This window comes from Agelaius phoeniceus, chromosome 4 (genome assembly GCF_051311805.1).
Source record: "Agelaius phoeniceus isolate bAgePho1 chromosome 4, bAgePho1.hap1, whole genome shotgun sequence".
In the NCBI taxonomy this organism is placed as follows: Eukaryota; Metazoa; Chordata; class Aves; order Passeriformes; family Icteridae; genus Agelaius; species Agelaius phoeniceus.
In genome coordinates, this window is record NC_135268.1 from 46,779,791 (window position 1) to 46,795,674 (window position 15,884).

The 15,884-nt window shown below is 39.1% G+C and overlaps 1 protein-coding gene across 4 annotated transcripts in view; it reads right to left on the minus strand.

Annotated features, from left to right (window-relative positions):
* The window catches only part of CRACD (capping protein inhibiting regulator of actin dynamics), a 130,068-nt gene that overhangs the window by 90,266 nt on the left and 23,918 nt on the right, over positions 1 to 15,884 (minus strand). The gene's annotated exons all lie outside the window — the stretch shown is intronic.

The window sequence follows — 15,884 nt, forward strand, 5'->3', positions numbered from 1 at the left end:
CAGATTTGTTCTCTTCTACATAAAGCAATCTACTGTGCTGCAGAGAAAAAACAAGTCAGACTTCTCTGGGCTCCTGAAGCCTTTCGAGGTCTGAGAGGTCGCTGTACCACTGCTGGGCAAATAGCAGGAAGGGAACTCTGCATTAAAAAAAGCTGTGCAATTTTTCAAGCAGTGAGCTGGTTATGCAGGTCTATTTGATTTTCATGCATCCAATTCCATTCTCATTTGCCCTCTTGAGCAAGTACACTTTGCTCATTACCTGTGGTATCTGTAAAGTCTCTGAGCAAACCAAGCTGAACCCATGTCTGGTACAATGAACAACCCTTTAAAAGAATAATACATTTTCATTTAATCTTAGGGTTCTAAATATCATGAGGTTAGCATATTTGATGTATTTCTGCTGTCCCTATGAATAAACTACAGGAAATTTTCAGCTATTCAGCTACGTCTGCTATGGACAGAGGCTGAACACCCCAAGGAGAGGGAGGGAAATTGAAAAACTGGGATCCAGAAACTGGGGATGAACCAAAACCTTGGTTCAAACATCAGCTCTCATTTAAGCAGGGCCTTTTAGTTGAGGGAATTTTATTTGTTAATCTGTGTTGAAACAACCATTGACAGGACACCTTCCCAAGTGGCAGACACTATATTTTAAAAGAGAAAGAAATAAAAATCAAATGCCAGAGAACAGATTCCTTGTTGAGTGGGTGTCAGCACACAAGTGGCACAAGCCACTGCTTTGGAAGGGAACACAGTGATCTTGTGGTAGCTAAAGATGTTCTGCTTACATATGTTGTCATGAGCAGCAAGAACATACAGCATTTATCTTCAGATTTTGGTGGCACTTCAGCTGCCATTTTCTCCCAGCTCTAAACACATCTGCTGAGAACATCATCCAGGTTAGTGGCAGTCCAGAGTCAGTTACGAAACTCCAACCTGGCCACACCACTAATCCTTAAACTGCAGGAAAGGATTACTAGCTATGATGTATCTAAGCATTTAAAAGGTGAGGCAGCAAGAAAGGAAGCAAATCTAATCCTCACATTAGCAGCCTAATTACTTTTAGGAGAACACATCCTTACACTGCTGCTGTGTCTCCCACATGAAGGCACCCTCTCCCATCCTAAAGGAGACACATTAGCATGGCCATATGTTTTGAGGAAGGCTTGTCAGCTGAGGCACAGAGCTGCTGCTTTGGCTTCTGGAACAGGATACCTCCCTGCCAGCCAAAATCTTTGTGTGTGTGTCTGTTCTGCACCACACAGTGGGACAACGGCACAGAAACCCCAGACTCTGCAAAAACTAAAGCAAACAGGGAATGGCAGAGAGCTAGAAACACATCAGAGAGGTAGAAGCTGTAAGAGAAAAGTTAATTTAAGCTAATGGGCAGCTTGAATGAGAACTAGTATGTATCTGCTGGTCATGGGGAAAAAGTCAAATCCACAAAACTTCCTGCCCTCCACCCACACCCCTCCAAGATACAAAACTGTAAGAATATGGGGGAGAAAATGCACAATATATGGCAGCAAAATATTTGTAACCAGTTTCAAAACTGGAGTGAGATGAGTTCATGAAAGAAATGCATGTCATAATTGCCCATCACAGGAGTGAACTGCAACTCAAAGGCTAAGGAAGGTAAAATGTCAAATTACTTCTACATAGCACCATGAAAGTTGTGTATTGAAAACATACAAAAATTGAAAACAAACAAACAAATAAACAAATGAATCAGTCAGAAAATACAAGTATAAACATTCTTTTGCAAAGCTGGAATTTGAGTAGCACTCTAAATCAACACACTAGTAATCCCAACTACTTTGAATAAAAACATGTTATTTTCTTGGCAAAAACTACAAGAGTGGCAAAGCAGTGGCTCATGATGACAGTATTATAGCAATGCAAAAAGCTAAAACTACTCTGTATGCAGCAACAAAACACTTTTGTGAGCAGGAAGAGAAACCCTTCTGCAGCTGACCTCTCTGTCTTTATTCTTTTACCATTTGCTGCTTAACACTAAAACAAATCATATTCTGCAGGTACTTGCTGCACTGTAGAACGTTTAAGGCTTAGTCTTGTTCTGACACTTATTTTGAGCCTCAAAGTAATTTATTCAGACAGTTTTTCTGTTCTTCCATTACCATCTAGGCTAAGCCACAGGATTCTTAACTCCTCCTGCAGAACTGGCTCGGGCAAAAGTAGGCTTTTCCCATCTCCTGGGGCTCCATATCAAGCCAGTATATCATTCTCTATAACACTCTGTTATTTGCTGTAATAACATGAAAGAGAGCAAATGCATACAGGAGAAAGAATTTCACAGGGTACAGTCATGCAAATTCTATATTCTTCTCTATTTGTTTGAAGGCTAGAAAGGCAAGCTATTTTAAAGTGATAATTGACTTCTATTTCAGCCCTGTAAAGAAAAGAAATGTCATCCACTCTGGGTAATTAATTGCATTACATATTCCCATACACCCACATACATTTGGAGCAGGAAAACACAACTCTCTGACAGCTACACTGGGCTAAAAAATAAAAACCCGACAGAAACGTTTAGAGATTTCAGATCACCCAGATGAAACCAGACCCTGATTTTACTGACTAGTGCTGGAGGCAATAACCTTTAACTAATAATTTTCTTTCTATACATTTGGTGAGGGGCACAAACCAGTTTTTGCATCCTCACTTCACAGAGCTCAGTCCTTCGATGTCATTGAGGTCCCTACACTTCAGTTAGGAAGAATATCAGCTGTTCTCTGTTTTGGGAGATTGCTGTCTCCAGTTCATTTGAAAGTACTGCTCAGGAGCAAATAAAAGATTTTTTCACATCCAGACTGAAGTAGGTCTTAACATTTTTTATGGTCAGAAAACAAGAATTGGAAATAGAAATATCAGTTAAAACATAAGCAAATAAACTACAATGTCAGCTGTTGTGACAAAGCTGAACTGTCATCCCATGTGCTCTTCATCTTCCTTAATTTTTTTTAATTTTAGATGTTGCTTAGGAGTAGATGTTACCACCATTTTCCTTGTCTCTGGATGAAAGGTCAGACCATCTTTTCTCAGGCCCTAACTTACCAAGTCCAACTTCCTACTTCCTTTTCAACCATGACACTTTAGAGAGACACCCTGGCTAAATACCATTCCAAAAGACAAGTAATTTACCACATTGAAATATAAGTAAAAATGTGGTTCTCCAGCCAGTCCATGGAAAACACATGCCCCTGCACAGCTGTTCCTATCCTGCCTTCACAAAATGATGCTATCCAGTGGAGCCAGGTCCAAAGGAGAGGACTTGGAAAGGCCACAGCCCTGGAAGCACTCACACATGGCAGTCTCTGTCCTCCCACTCACTGCTTCCCACTCCCCCCAAGAGCCTTAGGTTCCTGCAAGTGCAAGAAGCAGCTCATCTGGCTGTTGAGTAGCAGAAGAGCAAAAGGGCATTAAATCCTGCAGCCTGTTTCCTTTCACTTGGTGCACAGACCCAGCCCATGTGTTCTTTTCTTTCTGTAGGGCCAGTGGCAAACAGCTGCAGGTTCTCCCTGGCCACAGCTGCAAGCACCCAAAACATGCTGTAAGATTCATATGGACAAGCAGTAGCATCTAAATTTAGTTCTAACACTACTTTTTTGTAATTCCTTCCTTCTATTAATCAAGAAAATCTGGTATTTGTTATTTGAATGAAAATATTAAAGCTAAAAAGCATACTAAAATTTTATACAACAAATCAATCTTTAATTCAAGGAAAGACATCTAGCCTCTAATCTCACCACTTTTGCAGCCAGATCTAAGAGGATATCATGGATACAGATGGAATTCTTCAGTGTGGCAGAGTAGGACCCCATTCTAGGCAATACCAACACAGCACATCAGTGCTGCTGCCCAGACTCTCTTCCACTGAGTGCCTGTGCTGTGTTTCCCAAGTCAGCTGTGGCACAGATCACACTTTCTTTGCCTGCCTAAGGAAATCTCTCATGCCAGCTAACACATATAGCCAGCCCCTCCTCTAATTCTTGAAAGTCTGTACTACATTTGATGAGAATCAAATCAAACATTAAGAAGAAGAAAAACACCAAAATCCTGTGTCCCAGGATGAGGCCCAGAGAATTACATTCCCAAATAAGAGGTGCAGATACAGGTTGCTGCTCAGAGACATCAGTGCTTTGGGGAAAATCGTAACACACAAAAGAGGCTCAGTGTTCAACACAGAGGATACAACAGCACAGTTTAAAACAAGCACCCCAAGAAGCTGGAAAGGAACCTGTTACCAAGACAGATGCATTTATAAGATGCATTTAGAAAATACATCTCAGGAGACAGATTTATGTAGATTGAAAGTATCCAATTTGAATCAAAAGTGCCAGATCTGAACAGAAGCCCAACACAACACTTGAAGTGATACTTATTCACCCATCTATGTATTATTTTACTTCTGTTGCTACTGAAACAAATTGCTAAGCCTCCACCAGAGCAGAACTGGATGAAAGCTCTAAGGCATTTTAGGACATAATAACAAGGATCAAAGCATCACATTTAGAGATGTGATGATTGTCACTTGTCTAAAATCATCTCTGAGTGTAGCCTTATGAGCAAATGAATGCAGAAAACAAAACTGAAACAGGGAAACAAAACCAAAAAACCAAACAAAACAAAACTGAAACATGGAAACAAAACAGAAACAGGGAATGTTTAGGATTAATTTAGTTGCTGGCCATTATTGGTTTATGATGCCTTTATAGAACCCCACCAATTGTAAGGGCAGAGTTACATGAAGGCATAATCTTTATTGGTCTATTTCCATTTAAAAAGACACCTATATTTCATATCAATTTAAATACCCAGTTAATTATTGCTATACAATGTCCCTAGCCAAATGCACCCTCATTTAAATGAAATTTTTGTTGTAGTTCATAATGTTCCTTTTAAGCAGCAGTCATTTCCATTTGGTCTTAGCCTAAACATCTTCTCTGGAAGATAGCCCAGTGAAGCAGATTTTCTTATTAAGCATGCCCCAGTTAAGTGATGTACATCACTATCAGCTCAGCTCCTTTATGATTTTCACATATTGAGCAGAGCACAGGGCACATTTTACATTGTTTTCAAACTAGTCTGTCCTTGCACAAAGAAAGTACATGTTTACATTCATTTTAACAAAACAACATCAAAGGTATGAAATCTAACCTAAATAGGAAGACTTCTATTTAGTCCTGTGGATTTTGTTTTTATGAAACCACCCAATTTCCCTTTTCAGTATTTTACTGAAGTGAGTCTCTGAAGAGAAACTGACTTCTGACACTCCAGCACCCCCAGCAGCACAGCTCTGTGGAAGTGGGAAGGGGCTCTCTTTCCCTGGGCATCTGGAAATCACCTTTATAACCCACTCTGTGCTCCAGCACTACATAAAGCTTTTTAATATTTAATTTAATTAAGCTAAATTGCATTAAGTTAATTACTGCCTTTTTTCCTATGGGAAAGAGCAATTCAATGATGGCCCCATAGTAATTTCCTAAGGTTGCATTTCTGGCACTTGGCAAGGAATCTGAAACAAGTGTTGGACATGTGTCTTATTTTCACAAGAAGATTACAGTTAAAACCAACAACCCTTGCACATTATATTAGATTAGAATACCAGTGCTTCTGCAGCAATGAAATTAAAAATAAATGCTGAAAAGGTAATTTAATTAAAAGCTGTTGCGTACTTTAAAGAGTGTTTAGATGTCTTCTGAGCGTTCCTCAATACTGACCTAAAGTCCTTATGTGTTGTTTCAGTACCAAATTTGATTTTCTAAATTAATTGCAGTCAAACAACTGGGATCATTTCACAATCCATGTACTTTAATTTTTTTTTTTTTAATGAATGTTGGAAATACTAAAGAAGTTAAGCCATAAGACAATTTTCTGATTTGATTTTCCCATCAATTGCAAATGAAATGGTACTAGGAAAGAAAACTTGTCACTATAAATAGTTCTCTGAAGTGTGGGCTAAATTCCAATTTAACATCATTATGTGCCTATATTAGTCCAGTTTTCTCATTTTATCATAATAGTTCAAGTTTTAATTCCAAACATTATTTGTGAGTTTGAAAAGGTGCAGCCCTTGTGCCAAAAAGTTAAATGAATTACTTTTGTACCATGAGAGGTTGAAACACAACCATCTGGTCCACCAAAATTGGTCTGAATTTTTCAGTATTCTTTAAATGGCACATGCTGAGAAAAAGCCTGCTCCAACTGAAGTAAGTGGCACAACGCCCACTAATTTATATAAAGCCAGGATTTCTTCCAGCATGTCCTAGTGAGAACATTTTGCTTTTCTGGACTATGCACAGATTTTGTACTGGCTACAACTGTGTTGGTTGGGTGAGATTTTTTTTTTTTTCTTCTCCACAGAAACAATAAAATCAATTTGTGAAGAAATATTCAAGGTGGACAGATTCAAACACTGGCAAAGCAGCATGTTTTCTTGCTGGTGTTTGAATAGCAGGAGATGGAGGATTAGTCCCCTGAAGGTAAAGGAACACATGTCTCAGTTTTTGTCAAGTCCAAAGTATTGACAAAACACTGAGAAATCTATTTCCTTGGTGTAACACAGTATCTTATTGACTGTCAGCAAAGGGTGGAATTCAGGTTTCTTGAACTGGACAACCACTGTACCACACTTCTGGTAATGCACCTCTTTTAAAATGTACACATCTCACCAAAGGATCACAGTTTGTGAAAGAAAATTATATATTCTGGAGTAAGGCAGTGATATTTTCACAAGAAATGCTCTGCTAAGGAGTAATACCTGCAGTTGTTTCACTTAATTTAATTCTGGCTTTACTTTATTTACAGAGAAAATGCTGCAACTAGATAGCAAAAAGGTGAAGTGAGCAGCAGTTTCACGTGCAGTGGCACCATTTCCAGAGACTTTATCCCATGCTTCACAGCAATGGGACAAAGCCAGGCAGCCCTGCTGGCACAAAAATATTTTGTGGAATCACAGTAAATAGACAAAGACAGTAACCTGTGATTTCCATGTTCAGTTATGGTTCATTACCCAAATATGTAGACTATTTAAAGGTTATTTATTTCACTGCTCATGCTAGAAATAAGGTAGCAGTTGCTTAGATGTCTATAAGCGGGCACACACACACATTTAGAAGTATATCTACACAAGTTGGATTGCTTTGTAAATAAGGTTACTCTGAATATTTTTAGATGCAAATCAATTCTATTTTCCACTCTACCAGTAGGATTAAATTTCTGACATTGATGAAATCCAAAGACTCTAAATTTAACTTGGTGATTCGAGAATGATTCATAATGAAACCCTTCTTTTTCATAGCAGTGGGATGCCACCTGTTTTATTCTGCTTTATTCTGGAGACAGACATTAGAGTGTACCCATGATGAGTGGTAATAACAGTGAGATTTTAGTAAGCCTACCAGGTAATGATACTTCAGCCATGTTCTGGGGGAATTGGAGAGGCTAAAACTCTTAGCCAGAGGATTCCACACCTATTGCAGAAGCACAATATGAAAGAGACTATTTGTACAAGTGTACCTTAATAAAATTGATAATTTGTAAAAAAAAAAAACAGATCTGGGAGCTTTTCAGAAAAGAGAAAAATGAGCATCAGGTTTTTACACATTAAAGAGCTACTGAATTTCTCTCAAAGATTAAAAAGGAGAAAAAAAAGAAGCTGAGTCTTGAGGAGTAATCTGACCTTTCTTTACAGTTGGGGTTCAAAAGTTCTTTGCATCTTTTGTTGGGGTTTTTTTGGTTTTGTTTTAAAATAAATATTTCTATTCCTGTTACAGGTCAAAAATTCCAAATGTATTTATCACAGTGTCATGAGTCTGTAGGCATTATGAAGTGTCTCATAATGAATATGCCTACTGCTGCCTAGCAAGTGCATATGTGGAACATGTGTATGTCATCAACAAACACATAAATTAATTACATTAAGTTCCTGTTATCATATTTTATGTATTTGAATTCGAGGCTTTTATGCACTAGGATTAAACATTTATTGTCATTTTTACTTCATTGGTAAAAGATTAAGTCCAAGTGAATTTTCCTCAACAAGACAGAAAGTTTGACTCAAGCTGTTTTCCATGAGGAAAAAAGTTGAAACACAGTTAAACAGAGATACTTCTGTAAAATTTTCTTAATTTAAATAGACAACAGATATTTTTCCTGATAGTTTTACACATGATATTTCTCTGCAGACAGTTGTCACACAGAATCAGAGAATATGCTGAGTTGGAAGGGTCCAGCTCCTGCTCACATACCTTAGCTGATGTTTATGATACTAGAAAATTCAGCCTGTAATCAACCATGGAAAATAATGGTTTCCAGTCCCCCCTCAATTAATTACATCATATAAAGAAAATTTATATTAATTTATAACCTATATATATATATACACACCACACTCATTTCTTAGGACCTGGAATTCTACAAATGAATGCCTACTGTATTAGACCAGTTTCCTATGCTTAATCAAGATATACAAGAAAATCTTCTCATGTAAAATATATGGCAGCCCTGAATAATTTAAAAAGGCTCAAGTGCCTCACTCTCTTTGATATCTAAATATTGCCTGCCAGAGGAAAATACAAAGAATGTCTCTCCCCCTCTGTGAAATTAAAAAAAAGTATCTTCAGTGGAACCTGAATCTTATTTAGACCAAACAATTTGAGGGAGGGAGGAGAGGGGGAGCTGCTCAGGCATTTTATGATTCTTCCCAGAAAAAATATTATGCTCCCAGAATTTTAAAGAGACACCTTTAGTAATGGTCCAGTCATGTTAATAGTAAGATACTGATAATTTTAGCCTGAAATGACAGAGTAGAAGGAAAATTAGGACATATTTAAATTAGTGTTTTTCTTATTCCAGTACTGTACAGTATTCCATCCATATCATATTTTTAACTTAAATCTCAGTTTCTAGGTTTTCTTCCATCTACTGTCACTATTTTTCAGAACTGAAGATCATTAGTATGTTAAATGTTAACAATTTGGGATTGCTAACAATCCCTTTAATATTAGTCTATGAAATGATTTACAGCAAATAATCATTTATTAAAAGTAGTTTATTAGAAGTCAATAACCCATCATCTTCCCACCCAAAAAGTTCAAACCCTAAAGAGACAAGAACAATTTTAAAGGAAGGGATTTAAGTAATTTTGAAATGCTGCCACCTTCAAACACATTTTTTTTCTCTGGGCAGGGACACATTCCTCTAGACCAAGCTGTTCAAAACCTCGTTCAACCTGGCCTTGAACAGGAATGGGGCATCCACAACTTCTCTGGCAACCTGTTCCAGTGCCTCCCGACCCTGACAGTAAAAAATTTGTCCCCCATACCCATTCTAAGTCTACTCTCACTTCAAAGCCACTCCCCCTTTTTCTAACACCACATGCAGAACCATCACTACATGAAGAATCATCTGTATTATTTATTTTTCTAATAAGGATTTGTTTAAAAATAATTCAGTGTTTTTATCACTCTCTTGCCCTTCATAGGCTGATATATATCATTCAAAAAACATTAAATAATAAACTAGAATCATCATGAATATATTACAGCTTTTAAAGGCAAAAGAAAAAAATATTGTCACTGGCTTATAAAAAAAAAAAAGCCAAATTTATTCCCATAAGTGCTGACAGAGTACTCTGAACTATAAACAGTTTGTTTTGAAACAGGAACTCTTAGAAGAGTAAGAATCTGATGTTGAAGGAACATCTAAGTTCAATTTAAGGATGAGAAACTGGGCAAGCATTGTGACAAGGCAAGGTTCAGACAACCTTCAGAACCAATTACATTGTCATCTGCCTAGGCCTTTGCATCATTGAATCATCACATTTCTTGTAGAAAAAGGCAACAAACTCCTTCATACACATCTGTTGACAGTCAATGGAGACACCTTAAAGAAACATCCAGAAAAGGAGAAATATACAGAAAGGAAAAATGACACATGCCACATAGGTCTGAATGCTCCTGCAGCACATTCTAGTGTTCTCTATATCCATTACACTTTTAGGATGGGAGGGTACCCAAAAACCAGAGCTATGGTTCTGGTTCATTACTCCTACCAGGGTGCAATGCAAGTTCACTGCATCAACAGCACCTGCACGTAGTGGTAACTCAGCAGAAGGGACACAGCTCATCACTTCCACTCAGGCACCAACAGACCTGCTCAAAGGCACAGTTACTGCTCCAAAAGCAGCTCCAGAATGATGAGAAAAGTCCCACATACAAGCAAAAGTCACTTGTAACTTTTTTCAGACTACATATTTTTAACCATTTCAGCACTAAATATTCCCAAGCACGCATAGCCTGGACTACCCTTAAATCCTGTCTCTGAGTGGCAGTCCTACACTCCCTGCTCATCCTGTCCTGCCTCCTCCCAGCAGAGAGCTGATGGAGGGCAGGCAGCTGGCTGGGCCATGGCACAGGGGTGCTCCAAGGCTTCCAGCCCTGCAGGCACTGATCCCATCAACCTCAAGGCAAAAAAAGCCAATGTTTCCCCAGGATGGGCTCTTGTGTCAGCTGCTGGGATGATAATCCAAGGGGAGCTCTAAGAGGCAGTATCTCCCAGGCTAGTCTGCTCCAGATGGGTTGGCTCCCAACAGGTCCCCACAGGCCTTTGGGAAATTGTGCTTTCTCACAGAAGAAAACATGAGTGTGCCAGTTCTTAAAAATGTGACAGGATGCTGCCCCACCTAGTGGGAGCACTACTGTCCCTACCTCTGCTCGCCAGGCAGATCAGGAGAACTTTGTACAAAGACACATTGTGTGCTTCTAATCATTTGTTAAAAATATCCTGATAAGCAGATGTGGGAAGGATTCCACAAGTGGTTTAAATTAAAACACTGAGATCCTAAAAGCTTAGAAAAGCCTTTAATGGAGGGGAAAGTATTAAATAAATGCTTCCTACATTCTTAAATGTTTTCATGTGCAAATACTAACTTGCTGTCTATTACATTATGTTAACCAAATGTAATTGGAGAAGGAACCTGCAGCATAAAAAGATTAACCTTCTATCTTTAATGCAATAATTACTCCATGTTTATTGGCTAGAAACTGGATGCATACTCATGTTTACTACAAATTACAGGTAAAAATATCTTTTTAGCTATTTGAGTTGGTACCATTTGCCTGTTCCATGCTTTCATACATTTTATCGGCTGAAAATAAAAGACTTAAAGTCTGTCAGTTCTATGCAAGTAATAGAGAGCTGACTCCCATCTTTCATTTTCATCTCCCAGATGCATCTAATGCCAAATCTGTTACCTGCATGGCTGCCCTCTCAGAGAGTTTGAACTGGGTATTTTTTTCCCCACATTTCATCTGGCTTTTTCTTTCCGAAAACCAAAAAATCTCCACATTTTTTGTGTCTGAAAGACAAAACCAAAAGCTGTTCCTAAGCCAAAATTTCACTAGCCATTCTACCTGACACAGTAGAACTGGCACCTTGTTGTCTTCAACTGCTATTGTCCTAATACACTTCACACAGAGCCTGAACAGAAATTATTTCCATGTCCAGGTGTGTTTTTTTTAAATTTAATATTTAACTGCTGAATTCTTCAAAACCTATGCTGGTTTTTATTTAAAGAGATGGTCTTAGGAACACCCTAAAGACTTACATTCTGGGACTTTGCAAAGCAGGTCCTTAATGGTCTGTCACCCTCACAGAAGGACAGCATGGCAGATGGAGAGGGACACCTTCCCCTAAGATGCTCAGAAGTCTTGGATGCAATCCTCCAACATAAGAAATCTTCCCCAAAATAAGAAAACCCAGCCTTTTGACTACAGACTTTCAGTTCTAAAAGTCTCCCAATCAAAAATATTAAAGAACACTAAGCTCACTAAAGCTTACCTGAACAGCTAAATGCAATTTAATTACTAAACTCCCAGGGCTGCCTGACAGCTTAACTAAAACAACAGAATTTATAGCAACAACTTAGAAGAAGATGCTGTGAAAGTTCAAGCATTTCCTATCCAGACTAACAAAAGTCTCTCAAGCGGAGACTGTTCTCTGCCTAGTGTTTTGGTCAGCTCAGTGCCTCTCCAGCAATGCCCATCCCCAGCACCTGGCTGGCCTGGCACACCGTGCTCTCCTGGGCTCCCCAGCCATGGAGGTGCACAGCTGACCCAAACTGACTCCAGGGACAGTCCATACCAAATGGTGCCTGCTCAGGTGGAAAAGCTAAGCGACTGCAGGCACTTGTTATCTACAAAAAAGTTTGTCTTTTGGAGCAACACTACCCATACTGAAGCCCTGCTTCCTGGGAAGTGGCTGAACATCTCTTCTTGATGGGATGTAGGGAATAGGTCTCTTGTTTTCGTTTGCTTCCACATATGGCCTTTGCTATATTAAACTGTCCATGAGATTTTTTTTCCATCTTAATTTCTCCTTTCCCTTGTCCTGCAGAGGAAGGGACTGGTAGAGCCATTTGGTGGGCACATGGCATCCAGCCAAAGTCAATGCACCACAGTCCTTTTTGGCACCCGGTGTGTGGCATGAGGAATTTGAGATAAGGAGTTTGAAGAAGGAAAAGGACTATTCCTGAAGACAGAGAAGTGGTAGAATTAGCAAGTGATGAACTGACCTGAGCCCCCACTCCGTGTTCCCCTGTGTCTCTGGAGGGAAGGAGGCAGAGAATGGAGTGGTGAGGGGAAGTGTTTTAACATTTAGTGTTTATTTTCTCACTATCCTTCTCAGATCTGATTGGTAATAAATTAAATGAATTTTCACGAGGTTGAGGTCTGTTTTGCCCATGACAGTCATTGGTGAGTAATTTCTCTCTGCCCTTACCTTGACCCACAAGCCTTATATTTCCTCTCCCCTGTCCATATGATGAGGGGGAGTTACAGAGCAGCTTTTGTGGGCAACAAATGTCCAGTGTCCATCCAGGGTCAACCCATAATAGGAGAAGCAATGGAAGAACCTGGACACAGAGTATCCTCTTGCACTTGAATGGAAAAATCTGTTTCAATTTATAGGACAAGTTTGGATGATCCTCATAGCTTTTTGTGAGGAGCCATACTCTCAGCATGCTGCTCCCAACACAGTGTCCCAGAACACGAGGCAGTGCACCAAGCTGAGAAACTGTGAACAAGAACAGCACAGTGTGCCCTGGAAATACAGGGATTTGGAAAGGGCACCTGCAGATACTGTGGTACATTTTGTAGGCTGCCTCTTAGCAAAGTCCAGCTGCGGGTCAAAATCAACAAGGATGAACATTTGACAGTTCACCACATCCAGAGCCAAGGGCAAATGCAGAGTGGATCCATTGCTTTGGCCTGTATTCCAGTAGCTGAATGGCTGACAGGAAAGAGGGGACCTTCACATATTAAGTATGACAGATAGCCACCAGCAAGACAGTCACATTAAGCCTGACATCATGATCCCAAGGTGTGGGATATTTTCAGTTCTCTCAGTGACAGAACCCCCCACCAGGCACAGCTTTCTTATGGCAAAAAGCATGTAAAGATCTTGTGCTGCTTCCAACAGGAAGACACTTTCTAGAAGTGACAGCTATTCAAACTACAATAAATAAACTATTCTATATATTAAGAATAAAGGCTAGTCTAGTAGATGGGAGGGAAAGCATTGATAAAGTAATAAAATTTTATCAAAGCAAACTCAAAAAGAGCCAGACAAACTTATTGAAGTATCTGCATGGAATGTCAGAGCTAAAGAAAAGTTCAGAGTGGATTTACTGGCCCCTGACACCCAAGTACATGCAACCACCACACCAGATCATTCTGTTCCACAAAGGAGTTCCCTCTCCTTGTCTGAGACACCACTAAGGAAACCATTGCTTTTTCCTGTGTGTTTTCAAGTTGCTGAGATCTTAAGACTTTTTCCTTCCATGAATCATTCCAAACAGACAAATTTCTAAAACCAGAGACTGTTCACCTACAAAGAGAGTGTAAGAGCACATATCTACAGCAATCTTAAGACTGATGAGATCTTATCATCACCAGAGCACAGACTTCTCAAAGACTGGGCTGTCAGTAGGTGTTAGAATCACCAACTCCAAATAAAATCTACAGAATCTCTCCAATCTCCAAAGTACACCCTGGCAACTGGCTGGCTGTAAGGATCTCTGTCCCCCAGAGCGGTGTTTGCAGACTTTGGAAGGACTTTGTGGGTTACAACTGCTGTGTCAGCCTGGATCTGTCCCTCTCTACTATCAGGGAGAGGCAGCAGCTGGTGGGGTTCCTCCTGCTCTGGGATGGAAAAGGAACTGAAAGGAACATAGGAAAAATGGCATCCCAGGCACAACTTTCCAGAGAAGTGCATAACATGGATCCTGCAAGCAGGATCATGACACCATCCAAAGACTGTTACCAAGCAGGATTTGCAGATGAGCTTTTCCAGGGCCTTCAGTTCGTCTCCCAACATATCATAATTAGATTAGAGAAGACATTTGGGTAGCCCAACTGCACAACTTGGTCAGCTGCACAAACTGCATCTCCTCTTTCAGTCCTCATTCGTTAACCAAATGCAGACATTTGAAAAAGATAAAGCGATGTTAACTGTTTATGAACATGCAAACAACTTTCAAATCTGGACTTTCTATTATGGTCTAATAGGTTGTTTTGTTCAAATCCTCCATTTTCTAAAACCAAAAACATAATTTCTTTAAGCTGAATAGTTTTCTGGACAGTTAACTCATCTTCTTATAACCATTATTGTTCCAAGATTCTGCTTTCAGAAAAGGGAAACAACACTGCAACTCTAAAGCATTTCCAGGTATAAATGGATTCCCATACACCCAGTCTAAGAGCACCTCTGAATCACTTAACCCATGAGCTTCCAGACCTGTTCTTTGTCCTACACAGTGTAGACAGAAATGATGACTGCTTTTCCAGTTGCTGTTGTTAATTGAAACTAACAGCCTGATACAATCACATAGCATGACACCCTGTACAAATTTATTATTTTGGCATGGAATCATCACTCTAGTAAAGACATTTCACATCTGGGTGAAAAAACAGATATGGCTTTTTATGAGATGGCAATGACTTCATAATTCTTACAAAGACAGATTTCCCCAATGAAAAGAAAATATTTTTTTTCTAATCCAAAAGACAAAAGTACAACACAGCATTTGTTTAAATAAAGGATTTCCTACTTGGGACTGTTTGTGTGTGCAACAATTAAAGGCAAAGGAGAGCCAAGAAGAATGATTAGCACAGAATAAGATACAATACCTCTGCTGCATGTTTGTTTTCCTTAAGCAGGTTTTAAAGTTTCATAAATTTCCAGTGGCTTACTATGCTGGTAGAGCATCACTCTGACATTTTGATTTACAAGATAAAAAAAACCCAAAATACTCCTTTAAGGATTTGTTGAAGTTGTTCTATCACGCATTCAAAAATTCTCTGTATGCACAGATGGTGTTATCCAGAGTTAGTACAGCCTAGCATCCTGCAAGCATAAGAAAAAGCAAAAAGTTGCTTCAAGAACAGCTCCAGATTTGGAAATAGACATAATCTAAGTGTAGATATTGCATCTTAATAATTAAACTTACTGAACACTTTATTGAAAATTCTTCCACAGCAGGGATGTGAACTCTGATGAAAACATTCGTGCTTATGGAAAGGGAGGCACAGCAATATGCAGAAATATTTAGCAAGGTGATCTGAAACTAAATGAAACCTGCGGTCTGGAAAAGGACTCTCATAGCCTGATTGAACCACTGGCTCCCTAATGACAATGTATGACACTTATTTTTATGTTATTCCCCTTCATTTTCACTGATAGCTATGCAGATAAAAGTATTCGTGATGAAATATTCCCACCCACGATAATATATTAAGGACACATTACTTATCACTTATATAACACCAGGATTATTTTTCCAAAAGAGGATTGTGTAATACAAA